Here is a 14,550-nt window from a genome sequence, read left to right as displayed (position 1 = left end):
CCTGGTGACTGGACCTTTTTTGGAACACCATTATTTTGGTCTTACTGAGATTTTACTGTCAGGGCCCAGGTCTGACAGAATCTGTGCATAAGATCTAGGTGCTGCTGTTGGCCCTCCTTGGTTGGTGACAGAAGCACCAGATCATCAGCAAACAGTAGACATTTGACTTCGGATTCTAGTAGGGTGAGGCCGGGTGCTGCAGACTTTTCTAGTGCCCGCGCCAATTTGTTAATATATATGTTGAAGAGGGTGGGGCTTAAGCTGAAGAACATATCAAGACCATTTCGAGGACAGCTTTTTTCCATCTACGTAATATTGCAAAAATCAGAAACTTTCTGTCCAAAAATGATGCAGAAAAATTTATCCATGCTTTTGTCACTTCTAGGTTAGACTACTGCAATGCTCTACTTTCCGGCTACCCGGATCAAGCACTAAATAAACTTCAGTTAGTGCTAAATACGGCTGCTAGAATCCTGACTAGAACCCAAAAATTTGATCATATTACTCCAGTGCTAGCCTCTCTACACTGGCTTCCTGTCAAAGCAAGGGCTGATTTCAAGGTTTTACTGCTAACCTACAAAGCATTACATGGGCTTGCTCCTACCTATCTCTCTGATTTGGTCCTGCCGTACATACCTTCAAGTACGCTACGGTCACAAGACGCAGGCCTCCTAATTGTCCCTAGAATTTCTAAGCAAACAGCTGGAGGCAGGGCTTTCTCCTATAGAGCTCCATTTTTATGGAACGGTCTGCCTACCCATGTCAGAGACGCAAACTCGGTCTCAACCTTTAAGTCTTTACTGAAGACTCATCTCTTCAGTGGGTCATATGATTAAGTGTAGTCTGGCCCAGGAGTGGGAAGGTGAACGGAAAGGCTCTGGAGCAACGAACCGCCCTTGCTGTCTCTGCCTGGCCGGTTCCCCTCTTTCCACTGGGATTCTCTGCCTCTAACCCTATTACAGGGGCTGAGTCACTGGCTTACTTACTGGGGCTCTCTCATGCCGTCCCTGGAGGGGGTGCGTCACCTGAGTGGGTTGATACACTGTTGTGGTCATCCTGTCTGGGTTGGCGCCCCCCCCCTTGGGTTGTGCCGTGGCGGAGATCTTTGTGGGCTATACTCAGCCTTGTCTCAGGATGGTAAGTTGGTGGTTGAAGATATCCCTCTAGTGGTGTGGGGGCTGTGCGTTGGCAAAGTGGGTGGGGTTATATCCTTCCTGTTTGGCCCTGTCCGGGGGTGTCCTCGGATGGGGCCACAGTGTCTCCTGACCCCTCCTGTCTCAGCCTCCAGTATTTATGCTGCACTAGTTTGTGTCGGGGGGCTAGGGTCAGTTTGTTATATCTGGAGTACTTCTCCTGTCCTATTCGGTGTCCTGTGTGAATCTAAGTGTGCGTTCTCTAATTCTCTCCTTCTTTCTTTCTCTCTCTCGGAAGACCTGAGCCCTAGGACCATGCCCCAGGACTACCTGACATGATGACTCCTTGCTGTCCCCAGTCCACCTGGCCATGCTGCTGCTCCAGTTTCAACTGTTCTGCCTTACTATTATTCGACCATGCTGGTCATTTATGAACATTTGAACATCTTGGCCATGTTCTGTTATAATCTCCACCCGGCACAGCCAGAAGAGGACTGGCCACCCCACATAGCCTGGTTCCTCTCTTAGGTTTCTTCCTAGGTTTTGGCCTTTCTAGGGAGTTTATCCCAGCCACCGTGCTTCTACACCTGCATTGCTTGCTGTTTGGGGTTTTAGGCTGGGTTTCTGTACAGCACTTTGAGATATCAACTGATGTACGAAGGGCTATACATTTGATTTGATTTGTTGCGGCTCCCCAGAGGATCCACGATAGTCACATCTCTCTCCTGTGTGAACAACAAAAACATACAGATGATTAAAGGCCCACAACAGCAGAAATCCACTGTTTTATTTGAGGTAAAAGGTGATGCCTAGAGAGTACCCATGCAGTTGTACAACAATTGACGTCTGTTAAATTGTTTTACAATTGTCTTAAGACAGTCAAGCAGTGTGCCAGATGACTTTTGGTCTGCAAAAAAGGCCTCTTTCTGTGTTTGCTCAAATTGCGGCACGAGGGCAATGCACACTCAATTTAATTGCAGAAACACCTCCCTGCTAATGAGGAAACCGCTAGTTATGGATGCAGTATATCTGTTAATGAGGAAACCACTAGTTATGGATGTCGTACATCTGCTAATGAGCAAACTACTAGAGTTATGGATGTAGAATATCTGCCTGGAACAAAAATGGTGAACACTATCATCGCAGATCAGGATGCTAAAATCAAGGAAACTCACATTAAGTTCTGTGTCGCTATTTTACTAATTCACCACCACGGAGGAAAACTCAGGGGAGTTCTCATAGGCTGACAGCAAAAATAGCCTCCATTTCCTGGTTGCTTATGAGTGCATTTTACATTGCTTTGGATAAATGTAAGGCTCGTTTGAATGTCCTGATGAATTTGTTTGTGTTTTTGTCAAATGTACTACTTCATATATTTAAAAACACTTCAATCAATACAATGCTCGTTGGCTCCATCAGCCGGACAATGAGGGTTTGTACACAAAGTGTTAAACAAATTGACTCATAACTTGACCTAACAACAACATAGACCTACTGAAGAACCCATAACTTCACCTAACAATAACATAGATCTAAACAAATTGCCAAAATGGTCTATAATCTAACCTAACAATATCATAGACCTACTGTGGGACCCATAACTGCATCTAACAACATAGACCTACTGTAGGACCCATAACTTCACCTAACAATAACATGGACTATAAATCATTTAATATTTCAGGTGAAACATGGAAAATAAAATGATAGATAATTTTGTGAATAATCCCACTAGGCTACGTTGTAATGTGTTGTCATTCTAAATGTCCTGATAAAAGGAAAATAGCTCTGTGTGTGGTTCTATAGCCTATCCATAAAATAACCGTTCTCGACACATTATGAGCTAAGTATCTTTGTGTTCAAACAGATTGATGAGACCCTACTGTAAATCAAGCAGACAATAACACATTATAAACACCAATTTGTTAGGCATGTTGGATCCACGGCATAACTGTCTTTACCAGAGTAATGAATGAAGAAGCACTTTGGTTGTTGTTGCATGTCATGATGTTTGTCATGTGACTGTCATTCAGAAAATGATTTCCTGGATCAGCTGATGATAGTTGAACATGTGACTAACTAAATTGCTACAGTATTAAGAATGATGTGTAATTATTGAAGAACCGCGTTAATGACAGTATCCATATGGGTGTTGTCAATAATGTTAAGGTGACTCTTGGTTAGAACCACTGGATTTAGCAAACTCTGAAATTATTTAGGATTTCTGTGCCCATGAAAACTGTTTTCCCAGCATAACAGAATGAGCCACTAAATGTTACATGGTTCGAGTGGATTTTTAAAATTTAGAAATTGCACTGTATGTCAGCATTTCACTGTTTCTCCTGTTGTATTTGGCACACTTGACAAATACATTTTGATTTGATAGAAGTAGGACTTGTCTACCTGGCCTGCACACAAATGTAGACTTATAAATGTGCCCATTTGGGGATGTCTGATATGTCTGAGAGAGTATTTATGATTGTCTTAGCACCACTAATGAGTTGTGGAGCTTCTCAAAGTATTTTTTTCTTTACCTCAATTAGCAAGTAAACAAAGTCTAATCAAAATCTATTGCGAATGACAATAGTTCCTCAAAGTATTTGTAAAATATTTCCAGCTCTCACACGTTCGATAACCACTCGGCATAGAAGGGAAAAATGTAATGCTCTGATGCAGTGGAAACGTCATAAAATACCTGATTACTTCTTATTCTTTGCACAAATAGCCGACAGCTGTATCTGTCCAGAACTCACTGGCCGGGAAATTGAGGCCCCAGAATATTTTATACAATGTTGCAAGCTTGCAATCTCGAGTTTTGGGCCAACCCAGTTGATAGTTGATACAATGTTTCAAGTTTGTTATAGACAGGCCATGTGCAGCAAATGTAAATGATAGGATATTTATTTTTAACAGGATATTTTCTACCTGCAGGCTGGAATGTTTTTATTTGTTGGCTTTATGTAGACTATTTTTACATAGTTGGCAATGGCAATAAAAGTTACTTTTAGATTTGTATAATTTTCATTTAGATAGAATGTAGATTAATCACAGACAATAATTTTGAGATACTATTTTAAATTAAATGGATAAGGTTGCTGACCGCTGGTGTAGCCCATTATCGGAAACTTCAGGAGCATAATGGCAGAATTTCTGTCCTTCCGGTTAGATTATCTTGATCTCTGGCTCCCTCGAGTCATTTGTGTGTCTTAATAATTTGATCAACCAGCGGGCTTAAAGCATCAGACCAGCTCAGTACATTTTGTTGATTTCATTCAAACACAAAGGTGTGACTATATATGGAAAAATACACAATATTTCAACCAATCGAACAGACGACTCTTGGTTGACCAATATTTATTTTAGGTGGGGACAGCACTAGAACATGATTTTAGGGCTCCTGAGTGGCGCAGAAGTCTAAAACACTGCATCTCAGTGCTTGAGGCGTCACTACAGACACCCCGGTTCGAGTCCAGGCAATGTCACAACCGACTGTGATTGGGAGATAAATAAAGGTTACATTTAAAAAAATGAAATAAAACATAGTTCATTCAGAAAGTTCAGACCCCTTCCCTTGTTCCACATTTTGTAACGTTACAGCTTTATTTTAAAAATGGAGTAAGAAAATAGAATCCTCATTAATCTACACACAATAATGAAAAAGTGAAAACAGGTAAAAATCAGAATATTTACTTAAGTATTCAGACCCTTTGCTATGAGACTCAAAATTGCTTTCGGGTGCATCCTGTTTCCATTAATAATCCTTGAGATGTATCTACAACTTGTTCAGAGTCCACCTGTGGTAAATTCAATTGATTGGACATGATTTGGAAGGCACCTGTCTATATAAGGTCCCACAGTTGACAGTGGATGTCAGAGAAAAAAGCAAGCAATGAGGTTGAAGGAATTGTCTGTAGAGCTCAAAGACAGGATTGTGCCGAGGCACAGATTGGGGAAAGGGTACCAAAAAAATTATGCAGCATTGAAGGTCCCCAAGAACACAGTGGCCTCCATCATTCTTAAATGGAATACTCTTCCTAGAGCTGGTCACTGAGCGATTGGTGGAGAAGGGCCTTGGTCAGGGAGGTGACAAAAAAACCTGATGGTAACTCTGACAGCGCTCCAGAGTTCCGATGTAGAGATGGGAGAACCTTCCAGAAGGACAAACATCTCTGCAGCACTCCAACAATCAGGCCTTTATGATAGAGTGGCCAGACGGAAGCCACTCCTCAGTAAAAGGCACATGACAGTTGCTTGGAGGTTGCCAAAAAGAACCCAAAGGACGCTGACCATGAGAAACAAGATTCTCTGGCTTGATGAAACCAAGATGGAACTTTTTAGCCCTGAATGCCAAGAGCCACGTCTGGAGGAAATCAGGCACCATCCCTACGGTAAAGCATGGTGGTGGCAGCATCATGCTGTGGGGATGTTGTTCAGCAGCAGGGACTGGGAGACAAGTCAGGATCGAGGGAAATATTAAGTGCAGAGATGAAAGACCTGCTCCAGAGCACTCAGGACCTGGGGCAAAGGCTGCTCACACAGCCAAGACAACACGGGGGTGTTTCAAGTTCATAACAGACAGGCCATGTGATTTATAGGATATTTATTTGCAATGTTTTTATTTGTTGGCTTTATTGTAGGCTATTTTTTACATAGTTGGCAATAAAAGTTACTTTTAGATTTGTATAATTTTCATTTAGATTTGATAGATTAATCACAGACTGATTTTGAGATACAATCATAAATGAATTGTGTAATTAAATGTATATATTTAATTAAATTAATTAATTAAATTAAACTGTTCCATGAAAACGTGCATATTAAAACATGACTGGCACGCAAATTGGTAGAAATAGTAAAATACATTTGCACTCCAAATTAGAGGTCGACCGATTATGATTTTTCAACGCCGATACCGATTTTTGGAGGACCATTTTTAATTATGTATTTGTAATAATGACAATTACAACAATACTGAATGAACACTTATTTTAACTTAACTTGATCAATAAAATCAATTTAGCCTCAAGTAAATAATGAAAAATTTTCAATTTTGTTTAAAAACAGTGTTGGAGAAGAAAGTAAAAGTGCAATGTGTGCTTTGTAAGAAAGATAACGTTTCAGTTCCTTGCGCAGAACATGAGAAAGCTGGTGGTTCTTTTAACATGAGTCTTCAATATTCCCAGGTATGAAGTTTTAGGTTGTAGTTATTATAGGACTATTTCCCTCTATACCATTTGTATTTCATTAACTGTTGACCATTGGACTATTATAGTCACTTTAGTATTTCCAGTGTAACAGTATAGCTTCCGTCCCTCTCCTCGCTCCTCCCTGGGCTCGAACCAGCAACACAACGACAACAGCCACCACACCGAAGCAGGGTTACCCATGCAGAGCAAGGGAAACAACCACCCAAAGGCTCAGAGCGAGTGAAGTTTGAAACACTATTCGCGCGCGCTAACTAGCAGCCTCATCTCGGGAGTTGATAGGCTTGAAGTCATAAACAGCTCGATGCTTGACGCACAACAAAGAGCTGCTGGCAAAACGCACGAGAGTGCTGTTTGAATTAATGTTTACGTGCCTGCTTCTGCCTACCACCGCTCAGTCAGATACTTAGATACTTGTATGCTTGTATGCTTGTATGCTCAGTCAGACTATATGCAACGCAGGACGTGTGTAGTTAACTAGTGATTATGATTGATTGTTTTTTATAAGTTTAATGCTAGCTAGCAACTTACCTTGGCTTACTGCATTTGCGTAATAGGCAGTCTCCTTGTGGAGTGCAACGAGAGAGAGGCAGGTCGTTATTGCGTTGGACTAGTTAATTGTAAGGTTGCAAGATTGGATCCCTCGAGCTGACAAGGTGAAAATCTGTTGTTCTGCCCCTGAACGAGGCAGTTAACCCACCGTTTCCAGGTCGTCATTGAAAATAAGAATGTGTTCTTAACTGACTTAAATAAAGATTAAATAAAGGTGTAAAAAAATAAATAATAATTGCCGCCCAAAAATACCGGTTTCCGATTGTTATGAAAACTTTAAATCGGCCCTAATTATGAATTTATGAAGGCCAGCAGGAGGTGGTGTTTCAAGAAGATTTTGTTTCTTCCTCTGGTTAGGTTATATTGATGTAATGGCATGAAAAAGATATTGCTGAAAATTATACAATGATTTATCAACAGCTTTAACAATTTGAATCCCACAGGAAATCTACACTGGCAGTTATAGAATATACTATATAGCCTAGAAACCTGGTTAAACTATCATTATGACATCATGGATGGCCAGTCCTTGTATTCATAGTGTAGTGAATTCAGGCGGTAGCCCTGAGCTGAACTCAAACCTGGGTCCACTGGCTGTCAAGTCAACATCTCAAAATTGTTACGCAAAGATGTCTGAACTTCTTGACGAGGTCGCTAGGTTTTGGGTTATGGTTGCGACAATAGCTTCCTCTATGAATTTGAGAGTGGAATTCCACCACTGTTTTGGTAATATGATGATGGATGGGGCTGGAGAAATGTAACTACTCTCAAATTCATAGACAGACCTATGGATGCAAGGACTGACCATCCATGACTGGACTGACCATCCATGACCATCCACATTATAGTTTTAACCATGTTGAGGCTTCACAGTGTTGGTTTACATTGTTTGTAAACATTGGAGTAAAAAAAGTTTATTTGGGGTTCTGATGGGGTACAACAGTTGATGAGGCATGTGTTATATTCTTCAAGAATCAATGGCTATAAATAAATAATTTAAAAGTCACAATATGGATGTACCAATTGCAGATTTCCCCTTTTAACACCAAACATCAGTTCAACAACTGCTGAGTTTGTGCCTCTGTATTTAAGACTGTACTTACTAGTGTTAAAAACTTGTTGAATCTAGGGGTAATTTTTTTATTTTTGGAAAAATAACGTTCCCAAAGTAAACGGGCTGTTTTTCAGGACCAGAAAATATAATATGCATATAATTGACAGCTTAGGATAGAAAACACTCTCAAGTTTCCAAAACTGTAAAGATATTGTCTGTGATTATAACAGAACTGATATTGCAGGTAAAAGAATGAGAAAAATCCAATCAGGAACGCAGCGGTTTCTAAATAAGAGTCCCTTCCTATGGAATATCAACGAGATTCCTTTTTCTATGGCTTCCTTAAATGTGTCTAGTATCTCAAGACATATTTTCAGGCTTTTATTTTGAAAAATTAGCCTGAGCGACAACATTGCGTCAGTGTCCACCTGATGGCACTTTGTGTATTTCTCACACATTAGCCATTTTTCCACCCGGTCTTACTGAAAAAAGCTCTGTCCGGTTGATATATTATAGATTAGATATTTAAAAAACACCTTGAGGATTGATTATAAACAATGTTTGCCATGTTTCTGTCGATATTATGGAGCTAATTTTGAATGTTTCTCTGCATTGTCGGGACCGCAATTTCCGGTCATTTTCTCAGCCAAAGGTGAAGAACTAACTTTTGGCTACAAAAATAATTTTCTGGAAAAAAGGAACATTTGCTATCTAACTGGGAGTCTCGTGAGTCAAAACATCCGAAGCTCATCAAAGGTAAACGATTTAATTTGATTGCTTTTCTGATTTTCATGACCAGATTGCCTGCTGCTATCGATAAATTTACACAAATGCTCGTCTTGCTTTGGCTGTAAAGCATATTTTCAAAATCTGAGATGACAGGGTGATTAACAAAAGGCTAAGCTGTGTTTGAATATATTTCACTTCTGATTTCATGAATATGAATATTTTCTAGTAAGATTATTTGTCCGTTTTACGTTATGCTACTTAGTGTCAGTTGATGACAATTCTCCCGGATCCGGGATGGGTAGTTAACCAGGGAACGGTTTCTCAAAGCCATCTTATGGCTAAATTTACCATTGGATGCCTTAAGATGCGTTTGGGAAACCGGGCCCAGATATCCAGATATCCTCTTCTTCTTCCTCCTCCTTTTTGGATGTGACAGTCATCTCCACCTCCTTCACTCCAAAAACTGCATTCTCTTCTTTCTCTACCTCTTCTTCTTTTACTGTAACTTTCTCCTCCTCTTTCACTCTGAACACGTCTTTCGCTTCTTTCACAGTAACGGCCTCATTCTCTACTTCTTGTTTTACTGTGATAACCCTCCTCTTCTTTATCAGGAGAAGAGTAGCTTAGTGAACTCATGGTCGGGGATGTTAGCTAGGCTAATGCTAACTTAAGCAGTCCACTAGCTGACTAATAACAACAAATCGGGAAAAGGTTTTAAAACACAGTGGCTAATATACACTAAAGCGTCTAAAGAGCTTTATTGGTTTGGCTATTTTGTCTAGCAAGCTACCGAGGTGTCTGACTAACTGTTGCTGCTGTTGAAAGATGCTAGAAGTCCACTAGATTTTACGTCACACTAGCAGCATTGCCTCAAGTCGCAAACCGCCATCTGCTGACTGGAGTGGGTAAGTCAGTTGAGTAGTGAAATGTATATATATTTTTCAGAAAAAAAGTTAAAGGGTAGGAATCATTGACGTCGCTAGGCCTAAAATATTCATTTGCCCCCCCTGAATAAATCAATATAGTCAATATAGTCTGTGCTGCCATCCTGTTAGAATGAGAAGCCTTTTATGTGGAGAGGCATCCTGTCCACAGTGAATAGTCTTTATGACCCCCTTGGGTTCGTGGCTCCAATAACAATGCAATGTAAAGCCTTAATCAGAGAACTCTCTTTCTGATCAGAGTGAGTGGGATGCCCCTCTTCCCACAGAAAAAGAAGAGGAATGGAAAATGTGGAAGGAATCTTTGATGGAGTTGGAACATATGAATATTCAGCGGACCTACATCCCAGTCTCCTTGTCTACCACTCAAAGAAGAGAGCTACACATCTTCTCGGATGCCTCTACAGTAGCCATAGGAGCGGTAGCCTACCTGAGAGTTATTGACTCGGAAGGTCAATGCCATGTTGGATTTGTCATGGGGAAATCAAAATTGGCCCCTCGTCCGGCCCACACTATCCCACGCCTAGAACTGTGTGCGGCTTTGCTAGCTGTTGAAATGTATGAACTGATCAAAGACGAAATTGACATTGATATACATGCAGCCAAGTTCTACACAGACAGTACATCCACAATGCCACCAAAAGATTCTATGTTTATGTTGCCAATAGGATAACTCGCATCAGGAAGTCTACCCATCCAGATCAGTGGTGCTATATAAACACTGACAGCAATCCAGCAGACCATGCAACCAGGCCCATACTTGCTGCGCTCTTAAAACACACTAGTTGGTCCTCAGGTCCACCGTTCCTGACCCAAACAAACTCGAGTAAGCCTGAGAACATCAATTTTGACCTTGTAGAGCCTCACACAGATGCAGAGATTCGACACGACGTCACTGTCTTTGCCTCTAAAGTTTCTGGAGCTCAACTCGGCTCTCGTCGCTTTGAGAGGTTCTCAAGCCGGAAAGCTCTCAATCGAGCCACAGCACGACTCATTCATGTTGCAAGATCCTTCCATGAAGGTGCAGACCACACCAGCTGCAGAGGCTGGCATGACTGTAATAAACCATGCGGTACAAGTGAGTTGTCACAAGCCAAAACAGCAATCATTCACTGTGTGCAACATGAAGTCTTCAGAGAGGAATTCAAATGCATTGAAAAAGGAAAACAGTGGAAGCAAGTCCAGTGTATCGCTGACACCTTTTGGAAAAGGTGGAGACAGGAGTACCTGACAACGCTGCAGAGACGCAGAAAATGGACAGCAGAAAAGCCAAATGTAAAAGTGGGAGATGTTGTCTTATTGAAAGACAGTCAGGCCCACAGAAAAGACTGGCCAGTCGGGCTTGTGGTAAAAACCTTTCCCAGTACTGACAAAAAGGTTAGGAAAGTAGAACTAAAAATTGTCAAGCAAGGAGCTGCTAAGGTGTTTCTGAGACCAATCTCAGAGGTTTTTGTTCTTCTTTCTGAAGCATCCTAGAGACAAAAGATAAAAATAGAAAGGACATTACTTGTTTCTTGATATGTTTTATTTCATAGTGGTACAATTTCATTATACCAGGCGGGGAGTGTGCTGCCATCCTGTTAGAAGGTAACAGATTATTTTATTACAATGGTTAAATTGGATTTTCATTGTGTTCAATGGTGTTATTTGCCCCCTAGTGGCGCTTTCTGGTACTTAGAGAGACGACGCAAACAGGAAGTACAGAATTTGTTTTGCACGCATAGAGCAGCTACAAACAACGCTACGTTGCAGGTCTTTCAATGTAGTTATTTCTTGTCAAGCTTCAGCCTTGGAAAAATATTTGTTTGTAATTTCGATTCAAGCATTTAGCTAATGATGATAATCTTGTTATTGATAGTTGTCGTTCGCTGTATTACTTTGCTCTTGCGTCATGCAAACGAATTGTAAAAATATACAATACTGTAGTTTTGTTACTGTTTCTAGTGTAATATGCTTTGTTATTCTACATAGATGGTTATACATTATTAGAGTAATGAAAGGAGCCAATTACCATATGGTTAACAATTAGCTATATGGTTTGGCATCATGCCAGATGCATGGTACCTTAGCGCGTGCTTTGTATTTATGCAACTTCAAATGTTTAATGTACAGCTACAGTATGTCGGTGTGAATTGAACACTAAAGTATATTCTTTTCTGTATTTTGCAGTTTCACAACATAAACGTTTTCAATATATTCATTCAAGAAAAGTCACGCCTTGGGAGTTTTATTGAAGACTTAGTTGTTAGCTATCTGTCTAGTTTTGCATGGGAACGCAACTCAAGGGCAGAATATAGTCAATATATTTTTTATATGATTATTTTTTTTCATCAACCGTTCCATCGCATCCTACCGGTACGGCACTAGGACCAGGGGAGGCTGCTTCTTTATGCTGTTGGACTTTCTTCAGCAAAGATGATGGACAATAAAACTAGGAGAGAGTGGTACCCCTACACAGAACTGAAGTGGATCTAAGATGGTAGACAGAAATGCTAGGAGAGAGGGGTACCCCTCCACAGAACTGAATTGGATCAAAGATGGTGGACAGAAATACTAGGAGAGAGGGGTACCCCTACACAGAACTGAACTGGATCAAAGATGGCACACAGAAACACTGGGAGAGAGGGGTTCCCCTCCACAGAACTGAACTGGATCAAAGATGGCAGACAAAAATACTAGGAGAGAGGGGTACCCCTACACAGAACTGAACTGGATCAAAGATGACGGACAGAAATACTAGGATGGAAACAAATGTAAGGGATAACTAATCATGCAAAAAAACATGTACAGTTGACGGGAATGTTAGTTAATGTAGAGACAAACGATTATGCATTTTTTTAATCATAGTTCATTTACGAAAATCGTGATTTAGCCAACTAGCTGACTAGCTAACATTAGCCAGCTTAGCTGACTAGCTAACATTAGCCAGCTAGCTTTATGGGTGTTGTGACGTGAGTATGAAATTGTAATTCTGGTTGTTTTAGGGACTCCAGAAACAACCAGCAAACCAGGCTGTCATTTTGTGAAACAGTGGATGTATAGAATCCAGCTAGCTGAAAAATTTACTGCAAATTGAATGTACAATTTTGTAAGCTTTCCTTGCTGATATTTGCAATGCAGATAGATGACATTACATAGCTAGTTATGTTCTTGCTTATTGTGCAGTGGATGATTAAAATCCCTGTATGCCTATCTAGCCGATCTGTGTTTGGACCCAAACGTTTGGCATACATATTAGTTAAGAACCTAGCTATGAACCTCAGCTATCCAGTTGTACCAGTTGTATCAACTTCAAAACAGCCTGAATGACAATAATGAAGCCTATGGATTGAGTAGAATATAATATCATGTTGTACCAAGGATGCAAGTCCATGGTACATGTAGTTGTTACCATGGATGAGATCCCCACATTGTTGCCTGTACATTTAATATATTCCCTGATCATGTACTCTACTTTGGCAAATAAAGGTGCAATTTAGGTATGCATGTCTTGGAGATTATTTTAGTCATATACATCAAATTCCAGTCTTTGAACGACGCTGTGTCTGCATGTATGTATTACAATTATACACTTCAACAGTGTTTACTAATCTTGGTCCTGGGACATCAATGCTTACACATTGTAACTAATAGACTAGAAACAGGATTTAACTAGTTAATTCATATATACAGAAATATGTTAAACAGTACACTAAACTTCCTATGCATCATGTAAATACTCAAACACTGGTTCATCTCAATATCTAATGCCCTTCATCTGCATTGATCTGGTAAACACAGGATAGGTGGAGTATTTCATCACATTACACTTCATTTCAACCATTAGAGAATGTGAAACGCTTTATTGAAAAGTTCATTATCCAAGTGTTATAAATACACGTTCAATCTGTCCTTCAATGCACATCTGTTGTGCATTATAAAAACAGAGGAAGAAAGAGGAGGTGGTGGAAGAGGTGTAAAAGACATAAGCACATAGGAGCAGGGAAGGCAGCACATGATTAGGAAAGATGTAAGCACATAGGAGCAGGGAAGGCAGCACATGATTAATGAATCACAGTGCTACATAAATATTCTCTCAGTTCATCACAATTACATAAAAGTGTCTAGTTGGCCCAAAGGTCATCTTAAAAGCAGGTGAGGTGGCGATGATGGGACTGGGGGTTGGCTTCCTCTCACATCAAAACATACCTGCAGAGGAGAGACAGATGGAGAGAGAGAGCATGTTTAAGTCTTGTGTTTTTATTTTTTATTCTAACATTGTTAGTCATCAATCAGGAGGTGAAATGCAAAACTGACCTTGGATCATTAACTCTGGGACTACTGCATCTCTGTCTGTATTTCAATGTAAAGCATCTCTTTAATAATACTTCCTGTATAATATAAACTGACCTGGGATCATTAACTCTGCACTCTATGTAGCCAGTTCAGATGCGGGAGGGGTTCACCGACACAGCTGATATAACCTAGAGGATTTAGGGAGAAGAGGAGAGAGGGGTGAAGTGAAGGAGACAGACAGTTATTGAGAAAATAAGGTAGTTAAAGCCATCAGGAATCTGTGTGTGGCCTCACCTGGTGTCCACACCACACTAAGTGGCTGCAGAGGACTTTATGCTGAAAAACATGAACGGACAAACAATCTAGCATAGTTCTAGAAATAATGAAGTGTCTTACTATTCTCCATGTTTGGCCCTCTTGTCTGTTCTTTGATGGTGGAAGGAGCCACAGTTATACACCTGAGCCTGCTTACTGCACAACACAATCCATCAATCAGATTGATACATGAGTGTGTAGGTGTGGGTTATAATGGTGTCTAATTGTTCTACATTTTTTCAATATGGGTGATTTAAAATAGCCTGTTTTGTTTTTGCACAGACATCACACCCTTACCTAAACATAACATTGGATTGATAGATGCATGGGCACACATGTGCATGTGT

The 14,550-nt window shown here is 40.4% G+C and overlaps 1 long non-coding RNA gene across 1 annotated transcript in view; it reads left to right on the top strand.

The window, feature by feature from the left end:
- The window catches only part of LOC127907307 (uncharacterized), a 14,602-nt gene extending 11,741 nt beyond the window's left edge, over positions 1-2,861 (top strand). The window contains exon 2 of the long non-coding RNA XR_008064108.1: positions 1,432-2,861. This is a non-coding gene — a long non-coding RNA (uncharacterized LOC127907307). The remainder of the gene's footprint in view (positions 1-1,431) is intronic.
- The last annotated feature ends 11,689 nt before the right edge of the window (positions 2,862-14,550 follow it).

The sequence above is a fragment of the Oncorhynchus keta genome, chromosome 14 (assembly GCF_023373465.1).
Source record: "Oncorhynchus keta strain PuntledgeMale-10-30-2019 chromosome 14, Oket_V2, whole genome shotgun sequence".
NCBI classification, from domain to species: domain Eukaryota; kingdom Metazoa; phylum Chordata; class Actinopteri; order Salmoniformes; family Salmonidae; genus Oncorhynchus; species Oncorhynchus keta.
This window is presented reverse-complemented; position numbering and strand designations above follow the sequence as displayed.